This window comes from Solenopsis invicta, chromosome 14, assembly GCF_016802725.1.
Source record: "Solenopsis invicta isolate M01_SB chromosome 14, UNIL_Sinv_3.0, whole genome shotgun sequence".
In the NCBI taxonomy this organism is placed as follows: domain Eukaryota; kingdom Metazoa; phylum Arthropoda; class Insecta; order Hymenoptera; family Formicidae; genus Solenopsis; species Solenopsis invicta.
Window position 1 is genome coordinate 6,782,080 of NC_052677.1, and position 18,585 is coordinate 6,800,664.

General features: G+C 31.9%; 1 protein-coding gene and 1 long non-coding RNA gene across 2 annotated transcripts in view; both read right to left on the reverse strand.

Annotated features, from left to right (window-relative positions):
• The window catches only part of LOC105205048 (ubiquitin-like protein 3), a 108,122-nt gene that overhangs the window by 71,257 nt on the left and 18,280 nt on the right, over positions 1-18,585 (reverse strand). The window lies entirely within an intron of this gene.
• On the reverse strand, positions 855-17,037 carry LOC120359609. The gene is made up of 2 exons (XR_005576385.1): positions 15,841-17,037; positions 855-10,335 (listed from the first exon to the last, which is right to left on the reverse strand). It is a non-coding gene; the product is annotated as an uncharacterized LOC120359609 (long non-coding RNA).

Here is an 18,585-nt window from a genome sequence, read left to right on the forward strand (position 1 = left end):
CAATATTATAGGTCACTGCTTACTTTTTTCGGCAGTCCACTGCCGAAATTTTGTACACCAATGCCGGCTGTGAATTTCCCCTCGGGCTTAGCTTTCATCCGAAATATATTTCTTAAGTTTTGTAAACTATTTTTCGGAATATATAAGTTATTTCCAAGTTTTGCAGGCAATAAAGATTTTTTAAAAGCCAACGTAATTTTGTAATTGTGTAAGTTTCGAGTCATAAATTAATTCCGTTAAAACAAAGTAAAATTAATTGCAAAACTATTTATTATCTTCATCGGAATATCGCAATTTGATTACATTCGCCAAAAATTTAGCCATAAAAAAAAATATATCATACCTTGAACATCTCAAAAATTAAAATTAAAATTGGTTTAGTCTGAACAAGATTTAAACGTAAAAAAATATTTTAAATTTCAACATTATTATATGTACATAGTCAAAAGAAATTTCTTTTATTTCAATATTTGATTTGCACTCTCTACGTTGACGGAAATTCAGTTTCGTAGCAACAAAACACTCCCGACATTCTCCAAAGTAACCTTTAGTATATCTAGCTGAAAGAACATCCGGTAACGGTCCGAGACACCGTATATAAATCCGACAATGTCACCGACCGTTTCGCCAGCTGGATCTGAAGTTAGCGAACTTTAAAAATGGATCCAGCGGCGCATCGTACTTTTCTTTTCTCTTCGCTTCAACCTTTTTTCTCCGAAATTATCCCGTATGCTATCGATGAATCGTGTCCGCTAGTTTTCGGTTAACAGGTGACGACAGATTTGCGACTTCCGGCGGCTTGCCCGTCTTTTTCTCCCGTGCAAAAACGAAAGGCTTTCGAATTGATTTCCTCCTTTCGCTACGCGGCTGCTGCTTTACGTCGGTAATTCGGCGCGGCCATAAATTCCACCCAACTCTTAACCGTCCGCTTGAAAGCTTTCTTCGTTAATGCTTCGTGAGCGGCTTTTCCCTTCTCCTTTTCTTCTCATTCCGTCACTCTATGACTTTCTGTTCTTGTTTCGATTTTGCTTACAATCTTTTTCTCTTTTTTCTTTTTTTCGAAACATTCACAATGCGCCTATCAGTGAAATTTAATTTTTATAGTACTGTCTTACAATTTATAAAGAATAAATATATTCTTTTTGTATTTTAAACGCATAGTAAATATTCATATTCAAAACATAAATAAATACCTAAATATTTTTCTTGTTATCGAAAAATAGTTAAAAAAGTTGTTCTTAAAAAAGACTGAATATACTTTTCCCATATGTGTGTACGTTATCTAGATTAATTTTAAACTACGTTCTCACAAATTAATAAATGTATGATATGATAAAGCAAGGTCGCCAACACTGACATACTATTTCGCGTTTTTGGATTGTATTGTTTAAATAAAAACTGGAAATAAAACTTTAGAAACATAAATACAAACTAGAAAGTGTCTTCTATTAGATGATATAGCAGTTTTTATAATATTGCTTCAAATTTTGCAACAATTAAGTTTTTAATAAGACAAGCAATAATTATTCCGACAAAATTAAACTCCAAAACTGCTCCAATATTGGAGACATTAATGCTATATTTTCCTTTTCTTTTCACATAAATTATTTGTACAAAATACAAGTTAATGTACATGAAGATTCCTACAAGCTTTTACTTAGATGTAAAATAATTTTTGTCGACAAATATAAATTTGTTGTTCCGCAAAACGCAATATAAACGCAAATATATAAAAATTAGATTAAGTTACTAATTTAATAAGATTATGGCGCAGAGAATTATGCGTCTGTTCTCTGTGCCAAAGGTCCAAATCCGATTAAAAATATCGGATTTTATTCGATCGTTATTTCTCGGGAGGCAATAGAAAACCATGGAGAATATTTTGCCATCAGATTCCTTTCTAAACAGGTCGTTTGAAACCGGGTTTAAAAGTAAGTTAAAACTTCTCAATATATCTGTGTAAACTGTAAAAAGTGTGAAGCATATCATTTGGTGGAAAATCACTAAACATTGACAGTTCTGAGTTTATTTTCAATAGTTTTACAGTTCCTGATAGATAAAACAAACAGTTCTGTAAAAAAACACATCACAAAAATAAAAAAAAAACCATAAAGAGTTATCACACTTCTGTTATAAAAAATTAAGGAAAAAAAAATTAACTAAGAAAAAAGGAAGTATTATAGTTTGAACTGTTTAAAGAATCATTTTAAAAGCTATTTTTACGAATTTTGTGCTCTGAACTGAAAACATGTAAAATATTTTAAATATATGTTTAATACTTCTTTAACTTAATAAAAGTTTAATTTTTAGTCCTTATTATTAATAAATGTTATTTATAAGTACAGTATAATTTAAAAAATTCTATTTATATGTATTGTTTGCGTCCTTTATGCTAATTTTAAACTAACAAGATTTTAACCTACAAATGTGGTTATCGTTGGAACTAAAATAAATCATTTATCACAATGTTGAACGAAATGGCGATCAATTAAAATTGAAGAACAAAATTTGCAACATTTTTTAAACTTTTGCAAGCTGTAAAAAAATATTTCATAATATAAAAAAAAATCCTAGTACCAGCCATAGCCACAAGTATTACGAATAGTTTGCTTCAAAGCAAATGTTAATTGGATTAGTTTCTGAGAAAAGCCTGCGACAAAGTTAAAAAACAGATTAAAGAAAAACACGTTTAAAGTTTTTACAAAAATATCATTTGACTCATATAAGCGTTCTTCAAAACGTGAAAATAGTGACAAACTATTCGATTTTCATTAAATCGTTTTACAAGTTTATTTGTAATAGTACAAAGATTGAAAAAAAGCTGATTAAAAAAATCGACTTTTTTGTTTTGTCCAACTGGAATACTCCCTTAATAGATAGATCTTATAATGATATGCCTTTCATTCAATAGTAAATAGTACATATTTTTAATTGTAATCCATCTTAACGATAGGTGTACCAGTTTACGCTGCATTTCAATTTTGTATAAAATCACATTAAACAAGAGAAAAATATAAAAAAAGAAAAAAATATATATATACAATGCTACAAATAACAAAAATAATTTAATCTAAAAATATATATTGCATTTAATAAAATATATACAAAATTTCAATATGAACACGCATTACTATGGTATACTTACTGTTATACTTTTTACACTTAATTATAAATTTTGGTGATTAAATTATTTATTTATAGATTTTTTTTATAAATCATCTTTTTGGCTAAAAATATTATTTTTAAGTTGGACGGAAAATATTTTCTTTCCGCAAAAATTTTTATAATTTTAACTTTGATTTGATGCTGGATTTTGACACATACACAAAGTATAACAACATCAAGGCTTGGAAACTTTTATGGAGAGACTGTAGCACAATGACAGTGACAGGTTGCACCTGAGAAGTGCGCTGTTGACGCAATATACATAACTTAGCTCTCTGAAGTGCACCTATAGGTTATGTAAGTTATAAGACTTAAGAAAATTTTTTACCAAGAAGTGCCGCGTAGCTTTGATAAGTGCGAGAGTAGTGATAGAGAGATTGAAAGATTGTAATTTTTTAATTATTTTTTTCAAAAAATTATTTCTAAATATTTAGAAATTAAAAGACAGTACACAGATTTCAAAGTGACAGTGTTGTAACATTCAAGCCTCACAACTCGGAAAGTACTTAATGAAAAATGACTTCATTATAATAAGCATTTCCATACTTTTGAAAAAGTCTTGAAACTAGCTATTAAATTCTGGAATCAAAAATAAGCGTTCCATTAAAAAAAAAAATTGAAGACATTGACCTTAGCGACATCACCAACGTTAAAGAAAGTGATAAGATCTGCAAATAGATATTTTTAAACCCTACAATTTTTGTCTGAAAAATTTCTTTCGGAAATGCTTAGTTTTCGAAATATTTAAGTATTTCCATACTTTTGGAAAACCCTGTATATTCTACAAAGTGGTCATATCAGTCGGACCACTGGCTCTCTCTCTCTCTCTCTCTCTCTCTCTCTCTCTCTCTCCCTCTCTGTAGATATGTATATACATATGCAATATATAGAGGATAGACATATCATATTCAGTCCATTTGAGTGAAACCCAATTTCCATAAGAAGAGTGCAGGGTCGTTTAACAGATTTATTATCTTACTAAAGACGAATTTTTTAATTTGATTTATCAATCGCAAATGCAATTTTGTTTTGTAAAAGCTGCATTTGTCCTTAATGCAATTAATTAATTGATGAAAGGGTCGTCTTAACACAAGATTAGCTCCATCTGTGATAAACATACAATATTATAACTTGGGTAAATTTTTTTTTTTTATTAAATCGATGGAGGTTATTCAAAAGTAAAAGATTTTGTTGTCGAAACTATCTTGGGAAAAAAAACATTAATATACATAAACATGTGACTTTCGTTTTGTATTTTATTTTTGATTAAATCTTATTTTCAGAATTTGTGATGGAAGTAGAGAGAAAGAAACATTGAAACCAGATTATGGGGATGCTGAAGTGACACTCGAATTCACTCAACGTCGGTATCACAGATTCTTTTTTTTTCGAACGAGAGTCGAGCGGCACACGGTTGCGCGGGGAAGGAGAAAGAGTAAGGGGAATAGCGCTAAGATCAAGCGATTAGGCTAGTGCTCTTTATCCAATGCATGAATACATCATCTGTCCTTGTTCTTCGACTTTAGCGCCATTTAATGCCAGATCTGTCACTTATTGTGTTCCACAATAACTGCTCTATTTACCATGATTGATTGTAAATGCACAAATTTTCAGAGGGGCATACAAACTTTTTGTATTAGACTTTTAAGCTAAATTTCAGAAACTCTACGTTGTTTTTACGTGTATTTTGCACCTTACAGTAATCTCATTTTGTAGAAAATGATTCAAATATTTGTATAAAACAAATATTGGCACCCATTGACAGCTCTAGATGCTATGTTGAACTAAAATTAAATAAAAAAAAAAGATATAAATTTAACGTTTCTGGCATAAAGTCGAGCACTAGTCGATCACTGAGGTACATTAGTGCCTATACTTCAATTGAGGAGAAGGATTTTTAAATCTGTAAATACAATTAGAAAAACAACGTGCGCAAAAATTAATCGTTTTTAGTAAAATCGATAAAAAAAAGACGTTTTCAACATCCTCTTAAGAGAGCAAGCATTAAGGTTTGCACTTACAACGCTTTTAATATGATATTTGACGCATATACTTAAAATCCGATACAGAGCTCCTCTAAAGTTACATGAAATATTATGTAGTTGGTATTAATCTTAATGCAACTTCCAAGATATGCTGTATCAACTCAACAATGTGCAAATGACAGTAGAATTTCGAATATATATTTTGAAAATTTGTCAGTAAAACCGAAAATGTATAAGCAATGTATAAGCAGTTATACTCATGTGTATATTCTGTTTTATTCGAATGATTCTATTCTGATGAATATTAAGTGTTAGTTATAAGCCGAAATATATAGTAGATGTAAAACAGAACTTCTAAAAATATTCTGTTATAACAAAGTTAATTTTGTACTCGATTAAAAAATGACGAAAAAAGTCATCTGATAAATAACAAATTGCATTAGTTTCAACATCGATAATTATGAAATTACTAATCTTTATGTGTAAAATCTAGGTGGAAGAAGAAATATGTTTACATCTTAAGTCTTGATATAAATGATAAGAATTAGACTTCTTTAAATCAACAAAATTTTGCATTAACAATTATAATTTATAAGAGTTAAACTTTATATAACTGTCATTTATACATCAAATTTTGATCAAAATAATTTATAGATAAATTTATAAATACCACAATAATTATTATAATTTTCTTAATATTTTTATTTAAGCAATTACTCTAAAAAAATATTATACATAATCTAAAGATACGTATACTATTTAATATACTTGTCGTATTATCAAAGATATCATAATGTGTCAAAAACATTGAATTTGTAACTTTACTTGCATTCGTTTAAGCGAAAAGTCTTTTTCCTTTCCTACTAAAAACTGAATCCACGGATTCTTAATTCTAGGACGAGGTTAAATTAAGTAAAGTAACGAGGACGGCTTGCAACAGTCGTTACGAATCTTATCGATCGCCTTTCACAAGTAACAACGTATGTATTATTATCGATTTCGAGCGACAAATTTATAGTAAATAATAATATATTTAGAAATAACTGCAAAATCACTTAGCTCGCTTTATAAATCGCAAGATCAATGCGATAATTAATTCAATAAATAATCTCGATTAATTGGCAAGTTATCTCTTTAATGCAATGCACGATTTCATAATTAGAAATATAATCGATAAATTAATTATAATTAATAATAATTAATAATTCATCTGTGAAATTATTATGATAAAAATACATATGTTACGTATATTATTTTATATAGATGCTTTACATGATTTATAGCCTCTTTTATGTTCTTCATGCTAGGCTATAAATCTCTTTATTTATTACAAAAAGAGTAAATTACTTTAAAGTTGGTTCAAATAAATAAACTAATGGAATTATCACACAATCGAACCACTTGTAACTTTTTGTGCGTAATTTTTAATATTACCGCACAATTTTAGAACATAATTGTATTGTTAGAGTTTATTAAGTGATAATATTATAAATTACCAGTAGCTTGGTACTTAAATAAATTACAATGATTCTTGCAGTGCCAACATGATATCTTTGCTGTCGTTCCTCTTTTCATTGTATCTTTTTTCACATAATTTGTTAACATTACCATTTTCTCCAAATCAGCGATAAGACAGCTGCACATTATCTAATTTCATTTCCTGATTCAAGAGATCAAATTTTGGGGCAAGTTAAAAAGAATGAAAAGCAAATCAAAAGTAAGTTATACAATGCGTGTATGTGCATACATACATATATACAGAATGTTCAACGTAACGGTCCGAACGATTTTTTAAGCACTTTCGATAATTAAAAAAAAAAAAAAATTGAAAAGTACAATTATTCATCTGTTTCACGCAGACTATAATATGCGATAAAAAGAATTAAAAACAATTTTTTTCAATAAAAAATCAATGTTATCTTAAATTTTTTTAATATTTAGCACCATATAATTTTTTTCTATAATATTAAGGTCTTCAAGACGATTTAACACATTGAGAATGTCAATTTTATTAATGTTTTATTGATACGTAAACACATAATATGTATCATGAATATCCATTAACATAAATATATTATTTATAGAATTCCTATTATAAGTAGATATATTTAGTTAAACTCTAAAAAGTTTTCTAGAAGAATTTAAAAAAGGAGGATATCACGAAAAGGTCTGTTTTTGTTGTGTTCGAGGAAAATAAACATCATTTCTTACACTTTTTGAGGCGAGGAATGTGACGTGCTAATTGAAATTACATCACATGACGGGAACACAAATAGAAAATTGCGTTTAAATCGGGAAAATGTGTGAGATCGCAGTTATTTGCGAGATAGGTCGCTACGCTACATATGTTGACATGGTACATAGTATGATACATGATGTTTTAAATTAAAAATACGATATGTTTTATAAAAATGCTATATTTAATAGCGAAAATATCAGGCATAAAGAAAAGTTTCGTGCGCTCGCACGGCGCGGCGCACCGCGCGCCGTGGCGGTGGTGGGGAAAGTTGAACACGTTCGTGCAGGCACCCGACCGTTGTGTCTTTTATAAGATATTCTATATTTTTAACTCGCTGTCATTGTGGGTGGGAAAATGTTACACATTGAGGTGGGTCATGATGACCCAAATATTTTTTGGTCTACTCTCAATATATCAGCTATGGTTTTAGAAAACTAATAGCTTTTATAGAATATTAGCCTCCCTAATTGAACTCGTCAATTTTATTATCATGGTGTAAGCTCGACATAAGGAAGACTTTGCTCTTCTTTGAAAACAAGCGTAATATTTTTTTGAAATCTAAAAGTAAATGTATAAATATCTTTTGCACGAATTTTGTTGCATTCTTGTGGAATCTATCTTTTATTTTTACGCAAAATGTTGACACGAAATTGTTACATCGACGAAGAGGTGAGTGATAACACAGCCACACAAAAAAGAAAAAGTGTCATGCCTCATGAGAGATTAGACCCATGTATCCCTATGTATTTTAAGGATCTGAAACCAAATATGACTTCAGAATTGCGCCATAAAATCAGGCTTTTTTTTACCAGGCTGAATAGTGTAATTTTAGGAATGTTTTGAAATTTTTTGAAGGTAAAAAAAAATTCTGATCTGATGGCGCAATTCTGAAGTCATATTCGATTTCAGAGCCTCAAAATACATAACACATGGGTCTAATCTCTCGGAGATAACACTATTTTTTGTGAGGCTGCGTAATTATCCAAGGCGAGGTTAATGCACGTCTATCTTCTTGCACAGACGCCGGTTGATTAATCTGTAGTACGCAGCGTACGGGGAAGGGACTTATTACAGGACAGTCAATTAAAATCCAGCAAGTATGTAACAAGATATAGATGTTTAAAAACGTCTCGAGTCATGACCTGGTCTCAATGATGTTAATATCGAAACGTGATACATCGCACCGTGTATCAATACGTATAGCATGTCGATTTATCTTGCAAATAACTGCAATGACTCATGTTTTTTTCGATTTAAACGCAATTTTCTATGTGTTCTCGTCACGTAATTTTATCTAGTACTATCGAATTCCTCCTCGTCTCAAAAACTGTAGAAATAATGTTCGTTTTATTTTTCCCAAGCACAACAAAAACAGACCTTTTCGAAACATCCTTCTTTCTAATAGACTATATCTTGCTTAAATATTTAGTTTGACCTTTTTAGAGACTCGATTCGCATCCTTAATCAGAACCGTTTATTTTAGAAGCTCGAGCTACCGTAATTACGATATGCCTCGAAGATATTACGGCGCGAATTATTTGCGGACAGGTCGCCGACTGCCGGCACCTGCTCATCGTGTGTAAAGTAGATCGCAACGGGACGGCCAATCGGATGCAATTGCGACAGCTGTAGTGATCCCGGCGCAATCACTTGCGTGTAGCCTCCTCGTCGATGTTTGTTTAACGCAGTTGCCGTGAAATACGCAGAATCTCATTGCATTCTCTGTTCTCACTCTCTCATATACGCATGCACATGCACGCACGCGCGAGCGTGTCACCTCGTTTACATACCGGCAACATCACTCGTTACGACACACGTACCAAGGCACACACAGACACATGTATACGTTTATTCGACGATGCGAAAATAGTTTTTAGTTATTTATCGCGAAACGGCGCCCGCAAGTCCACGGATTTATATCGAACACGCCAAAGTATCGAAAACGCGGACTATTACGATTTCATTTTCATTCATATGTAAGTTGCAAAAATTCTTTGCATCGCGAAATAGGAAACTATCATACAGGCAGCATATCTGCGTCGATTCCCTCTGAAATCGAACGCACGTGCTTGATCTATGAAATCCGGATGTACTGCGGAAAACGCTAGCATACATTTTACAATGAAATGAGTGTTGCGGAAAAATACATGGTGAATTGTTTGTTGCACGAGATTATTCTACAGCAAGAATTGTATTAATTTTAATACATAACTTTCTTAATAATATATTTTAATTAAAACATAATAATTAAATTGTTATAAGCAAAGTAATTGGAATTGATTATAAATCATTTGTCTTTATTATTAATGTAATAATGTAACTATCTTGGAGTACACGAGATCAAATTATTCCAGATTACTCAATTAATATAACAGATTATTTTGTTATGTGATATTTCGAAAGCTCATAGAAAATTATTTTCCATATGTTCACATCACACTGTATTAAATTATGTTAAAGGATTAATTCTCAAAAAACATTGTCATAATCTTTTCGCACAAAACAAATAAACTTAAAATATGACTGACATATTTAAGATTAAATATGATATATATCACTTAAAGAGAGAAAGATTTATCGAAATTTAAAATTTAAAAACTGTTCTCGTATTTTACTTGGACTTTTATAGTTATATTTTTTATCAGTATATTATGTTATATTTTAATTTACATTAGTTAAACCCTTAGAAAATAGAGAAATATTAAAAAAATGAATTTTAAGACTTTGGAGAATACTTTTTCTTTTTCAAAATAAGCTTCTAATCCTACCTTTCTTCGTTACTTAAAGCAAGAGTCTATAATTTTTAACGATAATATCGGTATCGTTATATTGTCGTTGCACAAATATATGGACATAGTAAAAAAACCTGCGCAACAATAATGTAACAATACCGATCCCATCGTTAAGAGTTATAGAATCCCGCTTCAGATGCTGTGGTCACTCCACCTATATATGTATGTGAAGTTAGCATATCAATTGTCAGCATATCAAAAAAAAAGTGGAGTTCTCTTTGCATACAACTGAGTTCTATAGTTCCTGATAAGTTATAACAATAGTTCTGGTCATTTAGCATAAATAAACGGAAGTTAAGTAATGATATGCTAACTTCGCGCGAAGTCAGCATATCATATAATATTTTCAAAATTTAAACCAATGAATTTTATAGTTTTTGACGAGTTCTATAGTTCTAAAACATAGTTCTGACCATTAACTATCTCTAAATAATTAATAACAATTATTATCAGCATATCGCCCGTGCTAGAGTGATATGCTACGCTCCTGCGACAAGTTCTCGGCTCGTTCGAGATTTTAAACAATAGTACTAAATCCCCTGACGATAGTTCCGTACAGTTCTGACAATTAACAATCTCCAAATAATTATTAATAATTATTATCAGCATATCGCTCGTGCAAAAGTGATATGCTATGCAGAAGCGACAAGTTCTCGGCTCGTTCGAGATTTTAAACAATAGTTCTACATCCCCTGACGATAGTTCCGTACAGTTCTGACAATTAACAATCTCCAAATAATTATTAATAATTATTATCAGCATATCGCCCGTGCTAGAGTGATATGCTATGCAGAAGCGACAAGTTCTCGGCTCGTTCGAGATTTTAAACAATAGTTCTAAATCCCCTGACGATAGTTCCGTACAGTTCTGACAATTAACAATCTCCAAATAATTATTAATAATTATTATCAGCATATCGCTCGTGCAAAAGTGATATGCTATGCAGAAGCGACAAGTTCTCGGCTCGTTCGAGATTTTAAACAATAGTTCTACATCCCCTGACGATAGTTCCGTACAGTTCTGACAATTAACAATCTCCAAATAATTATTAATAATTATTATCAGCATATCGCCCGTGCTAGAGTGATATGCTATGCAGAAGCGACAAGTTCTCGGCTCGTTCGAGATTTTAAACAATAGTTCTAAATCCCCTGACGATAGTTCCGTACAGTTCTGACAATTAACAATCTCCAAATAATTATTAATAATTATTATCAGCATATCGCTCGTGCAAAAGTGATATGCTATGCAGAAGCGACAAGTTCTCGGCTCGTTCGAGATTTTAAACAATAGTTCTACATCCCCTGACGATAGTTCCGTACAGTTCTGACAATTAACAATCTCCAAATAATTATTAATAATTATTATCAGCATATCGCCCGTGCTAGAGTGATATGCTATGCAGAAGCGACAAGTTCTCGGCTCGTTCGAGATTTTAAACAATAGTTCTACATCCCCTTACGATAGTTCCGTACAGTTCTGACAATTAACAATCTTCAAATAATTATTAATAATTATTATCAGCATATCGCCCGTGCTAGAGTGATATGCTACGCTCCTGCGACAAGTTCTCGGCTCGTTCGAGATTTTAAACAATAGTTCTACATCCCCTGACGATAGTTCCGTACAGTTCTGACAATTAACAATCTCCAAATAATTATTAATAATTATTATCAGCATATCGCTCGTGCAAAAGTGATATGCTATGCAGAAGCGACAAGTTCTCGGCTCGTTCGAGATTTTAAACAATAGTTCTACATCCCCTGACGATAGTTCCGTACAGTTCTGACAATTAACAATCTCCAAATAATTATTAATAATTATTATCAGCATATCGCTCGTGCAAAAGTGATATGCTATGCAGAAGCGACAAGTTCTCGGCTCGTTCGAGATTTTAAATAATAGTTCTACATCCCCTGACGATAGTTCCGTACAGTTCTGACAATTAACAATCTTCAAATAATTATTAATAATTATTAACAGCATATCGCCCGTGCTAGAGTGATATGCTACGCTCCTGCGACAAGTTCTCGGCTCGTTCGAGATTTTAAACAATAGTTCTACATCCCCTGACGATAGTTCCGTACAGTTCTGACAATTAACAATCTCCAAATAATTATTAATAATTATTATCAGCATATCGCCCGTGCTAGAGTGATATGCTATGCAGAAGCGACAAGTTCTCGGCTCGTTCGAGATTTTAAACAATAGTTCTACATCCCCTGACGATAGTTCCGTACAGTTCTGACAATTAACAATCTTCAAATAATTATTAATAATTATTATCAGCATATCGCCCGTGCTAGAGTGATATGCTATGCTCTGCGACAAGTTCTCGGCTCGTTCGAGATTTTAAACAATAGTTCTACATCCCCTGACGATAGTTCCGTACAGTTCTGACAATTAACAATCTCCAAATAATTATTAATAATTATTATCAGCATATCGCTCGTGCAAAAGTGATATGCTATGCAGAAGCGACAAGTTCTCGGCTCGTTCGAGATTTTAAACAATAGTTCTAAATCCCCTGACGATAGTTCCGTACAGTTCTGACAATTAACAATCTCCAAATAATTATTAATAATTATTATCAGCATATCGCTCGTGCTACAGTGATATGCTATGCAGAAGCGACAAGTTCTCGGCTCGTTCGAGATTTTAAACAATAGTTCTAAATCCCCTGACGATAGTTCCGTACAGTTCTGACAATTAACAATCTCCAAATAATTATTAATAATTATTATCAGCATATCGCTCGTGCAAAAGTGATATGCTATGCAGAAGCGACAAGTTCTCGGCTCGTTCGAGATTTTAAACAATAGTTCTACATCCCCTGACGATAGTTCCGTACAGTTCTGACAATTAACAATCTCCAAATAATTATTAATAATTATTATCAGCATATCGCTCGTGCAAAAGTGATATGCTATGCAGAAGCGACAAGTTCTCGGCTCGTTCGAGATTTTAAACAATAGTTCTAAATCCCCTGACGATAGTTCCGTACAGTTCTGACAATTAACAATCTCCAAATAATTATTAATAATTATTATCAGCATATCGCCCGTGCTAGAGTGATATGCTATGCAGAAGCGACAAGTTCTCGGCTCGTTCGAGATTTTAAACAATAGTTCTACATCCCCTGACGATAGTTCCGTACAGTTCTGACAATTAACAATCTCCAAATAATTATTAATAATTATTATCAGCATATCGCTCGAAATTTTAAATTTATTATTAATAATTATTTGGAGATTGTTAATTGTCAGAACTGTACGGAACTATCGTCAGGGGATGTAGAACTATTGTTTAAAATCTCGAACGAGCCGAGAACTTGTCGCTTCTGCATAGCATATCACTTTTGCACGAGCGATATGCTGATAATAATTATTAATAATTATTTGGAGATTGTTAATTGTCAGAACTGTACGGAACTATCGTCAGGGGATTTAGAACTATTGTTTAAAATCTCGAACGAGCCGAGAACTTGTCGCTTCTGCATAGCATATCACTCTAGCACGGGCGATATGCTGATAATAATTATTAATAATTATTTGGAGATTGTTAATTGTCAGAACTGTACGGAACTATCGTCAGGGGATGTAGAACTATTGTTTAAAATCTCGAACGAGCCGAGAACTTGTCGCTTCTGCATAGCATATCACTTTTGCACGAGCGATATGCTGATAATAATTATTAATAATTATTTGGAGATTGTTAATTGTCAGAACTGTACGGAACTATCGTCAGGGGATGTAGAACTATTGTTTAAAATCTCGAACGAGCCGAGAACTTGTCGCAGGAGCGTAGCATATCACTCTAGCACGGGCGATATGCTGATAATAATTATTAATAATTATTTGAAGATTGTTAATTGTCAGAACTGTACGGAACTATCGTAAGGGGATGTAGAACTATTGTTTAAAATCTCGAACGAGCCGAGAACTTGTCGCTTCTGCATAGCATATCACTCTAGCACGGGCGATATGCTGATAATAATTATTAATAATTATTTGGAGATTGTTAATTGTCAGAACTGTACGGAACTATCGTCAGGGGATGTAGAACTATTGTTTAAAATCTCGAACGAGCCGAGAACTTGTCGCTTCTGCATAGCATATCACTTTTGCACGAGCGATATGCTGATAATAATTATTAATAATTATTTGGAGATTGTTAATTGTCAGAACTGTACGGAACTATCGTCAGGGGATGTAGAACTATTGTTTAAAATCTCGAACGAGCCGAGAACTTGTCGCAGGAGCGTAGCATATCACTCTAGCACGGGCGATATGCTGATAATAATTATTAATAATTATTTGAAGATTGTTAATTGTCAGAACTGTACGGAACTATCGTAAGGGGATGTAGAACTATTGTTTAAAATCTCGAACGAGCCGAGAACTTGTCGCTTCTGCATAGCATATCACTCTAGCACGGGCGATATGCTGATAATAATTATTAATAATTATTTGGAGATTGTTAATTGTCAGAACTGTACGGAACTATCGTCAGGGGATGTAGAACTATTGTTTAAAATCTCGAACGAGCCGAGAACTTGTCGCTTCTGCATAGCATATCACTTTTGCACGAGCGATATGCTGATAATAATTATTAATAATTATTTGGAGATTGTTAATTGTCAGAACTGTACGGAACTATCGTCAGGGGATTTAGAACTATTGTTTAAAATCTCGAACGAGCCGAGAACTTGTCGCTTCTGCATAGCATATCACTCTAGCACGGGCGATATGCTGATAATAATTATTAATAATTATTTGGAGATTGTTAATTGTCAGAACTGTACGGAACTATCGTCAGGGGATGTAGAACTATTGTTTAAAATCTCGAACGAGCCGAGAACTTGTCGCTTCTGCATAGCATATCACTTTTGCACGAGCGATATGCTGATAATAATTATTAATAATTATTTGGAGATTGTTAATTGTCAGAACTGTACGGAACTATCGTCAGGGGATTTAGAACTATTGTTTAAAATCTCGAACGAGCCGAGAACTTGTCGCTTCTGCATAGCATATCACTCTAGCACGGGCGATATGCTGATAATAATTATTAATAATTATTTGGAGATTGTTAATTGTCAGAACTGTACGGAACTATCGTCAGGGGATGTAGAACTATTGTTTAAAATCTCGAACGAGCCGAGAACTTGTCGCTTCTGCATAGCATATCACTTTTGCACGAGCGATATGCTGATAATAATTATTAATAATTATTTGGAGATTGTTAATTGTCAGAACTGTACGGAACTATCGTCAGGGGATTTAGTACTATTGTTTAAAATCTCGAACGAGCCGAGAACTTGTCGCAGGAGCGTAGCATATCACTCTAGCACGGGCGATATGCTGATAATAATTGTTATTAATTATTTAGAGATAGTTAATGGTCAGAACTATGTTTTAGAACTATAGAACTCGTCAAAAACTATAAAATTCATTGGTTTAAATTTTGAAAATATTATATGATATGCTGACTTCGCGCGAAGTTAGCATATCATTACTTAACTTCCGTTTATTTATGCTAAATGACCAGAACTATTGTTATAACTTATCAGGAACTATAGAACTCAGTTGTATGCAAAGAGAACTCCACTTTTTTTTTGATATGCTGACAATTGATATGCTAACTTCACATACATCACCTATATCTACTTCAAGGTTAAAAAAGCGTTCGATAATTATCTTTAACGAAAAGAAGTGTCCCAGATAGAATTTGTAATATTATTAGAAGTACGGTCCGCTGTCGGCAATTAAGCTGGCACAGCACTAACAGTTTTATTAGTCGCGTATTGATTATATATTATATAGCAGTACTATTTTACAGTCCGACATCAAATATATACTAGCTTTATATTAACTTTTTTCTTTAAATAATTAGGTGTCAACAATATTTTACATTGTTAGTATATGTATATACTTATTTTATTAATTATTATAAACGCATTAACAGTTTTATATCTTTATATACGCACAAACAAAAAAGATTTTATTGTCCAGTAGTAAAAAATTTATTTAAGACAATCAAAATAAAAAAAGAAAAATATCAATAAATTAGTTTAAAGCATGGGTTCTTTAAATACTTAAAGTTATTTACGATAACTTTAATATACTATAGTTTTTTGCTTGATATTTAAAAATGACAAATGTTTATTTAAAGTAAAATGTTAATTAAAACATTTTTTATTTCATTAATACATATTTAAACGTTTTCTCACTTATTCAATCAACATTTTATTTTTTTAAATTAGAATTTATCATTACATATACATTACATATACATTAAATTATAATTTCAGAAAAGAAAAAACTAATTTTTTTCTTACATTATAATATATTGTATCAAAAGAGTTTAAAATTGATAAAACATGATATCTGAAAATTTATCCCTTGCCGTCTTTTATCCCTTGGCGTGTGCACGTACAGATTAATATATCTTTATTAATAAATATAACTTATAAATATAAATATAATTGTGTAGCTTATTTTCGCAATAAAAATGGTTTTTATCACAAGTAATTAAACTTTATAATTATTTAGGTATAAAAAAATAACATTTTAAATTTATTAAATACGTGTAATAACGTACAAAAAAATTACTTCATTAATATGTCGTAAAGAATTACATGTTCTTTTTTAATTTTAATACTATTTCTTGATATAAATAGTGGCAATATAGCAAAAAACCCAAGTAGTATAATAGAAAATACAGTAGCCGCCGAGGGGGAATTCACAACCCGAAATTTTGTACACCAATGCCGATTTTTGGCATTGCTGTAAAACACTGCCAACATTTTTGTACACTGCCGACAATGCTTATTGTTAGTCAATGCCTACAATGCCGTCAATCCTATATTAAAATTAAGGCAATGCCATGCAATTATGAACACTACCGCGTGCCCATTATCATACGCCAATGCCTGCACAAGAATTCTAAAGCTTTCCCGAAGTATTCTACACAATTATACAAAAAACTTCCAAAAATTTTATTTACGAACTGTATCTATACATTTTACTGTAATTGCACATTATTATGTGATGTCTTATGCATAGGTATACCTAACTTCAAACAATAGAATACTAAAAATAACAATGTCTGTTAAGTTAGCACCCCCACCACAAAAAATCGAAACGCCACTTATGCCAAAATTAAGTGCTTTTTATGTGCTAATTATGTACCCTATTTGAAATTTTTGTGCTCGAGCGGTTTAGCAGGAAAATGAGATTGAAGGTGGGGGTGCCAGCTTAACGTTAAGCCAGCACCAACTCATATAAATAATTAATAAAATAAAAAAATAAATACACTAGAATTAAGTGCTTTTTATGTGCTTTCCAACGATATATAAATAAATGTTCGTACTCAATCTCTTCGACCAGAAAATCGTCCCGAAAGTACGAATACACATTAACGGTACAAGAGTAAAGTACCAGAAAGAAAGCAATTCTGAAACTGATTATAGGCTTAAAATATTCTCCTATTTATGTGCTTTCGAAATATGCAAGACCAGATTTTTGTGCTCAACCACGTGATCGAAAAACCGACCCTGAAGTGAGCACCCCACCGTTCAGGTACAAGAGTAAACTACCAGAAAGAAAGCAATTATGAAATTGATTATAGGCTTAAAATATTCTTTTATTTATGTACTTTCGGAATATGCAAGAAAAAATTTTTGTGCTCAACCCCATGATCGAAAAACCGACTCTGAAGTGAGCTCACCACTCCCCAACCACTGACGACAATGCCGTCAATATTATAGGTCACTGCTTACTTTTTTCGGCAGTCCACTGCCGAAATTTTGTACACCAATGCCGGCTGTGAATTTCCCCTCGATTTTTTCCTTTACAAATATTATATTTTATTCAAATTATAATTTTTGCATACCAACTGTTTTTTATATGACCTACTTAATAGAAGTATTGTTGAGAAATCTATCAAAAAGACATTACAAAAAATGTTATAAAATGTTTGAAAGTGGGATAAAAAAAGCAAGCTAAAAACATATCACAACAAAGACATTCATTAATAAGGTATAAACAGTACATTGATAAATTATCGTTTTGGAAAGCTCTCAAAATCGACTATAAGAAAATACAATAAAAAATATAGAATGTTAGAAAAGTACCAATACCCTTTAATTAGGAAACTACTCTAACATTATATCTTTTATTGCATTTTTTTGTAGTCGATTTCGAGAGCTTTCCAAAACACTATAAATAAGTTAATTTTTGTTAAATACTTTCCAAGTTATGACAATCAAAAGTACTCAACAAGAATTAACTTGTTTATAATGTTTTGGAAAGCTCTTGACACCAGTTATTAGAGTCTGGAATCAAAAATAGGGTGTCCCATTTAAAAAAGTTAATGTGATTTCGATCTGACCTTGGCGACG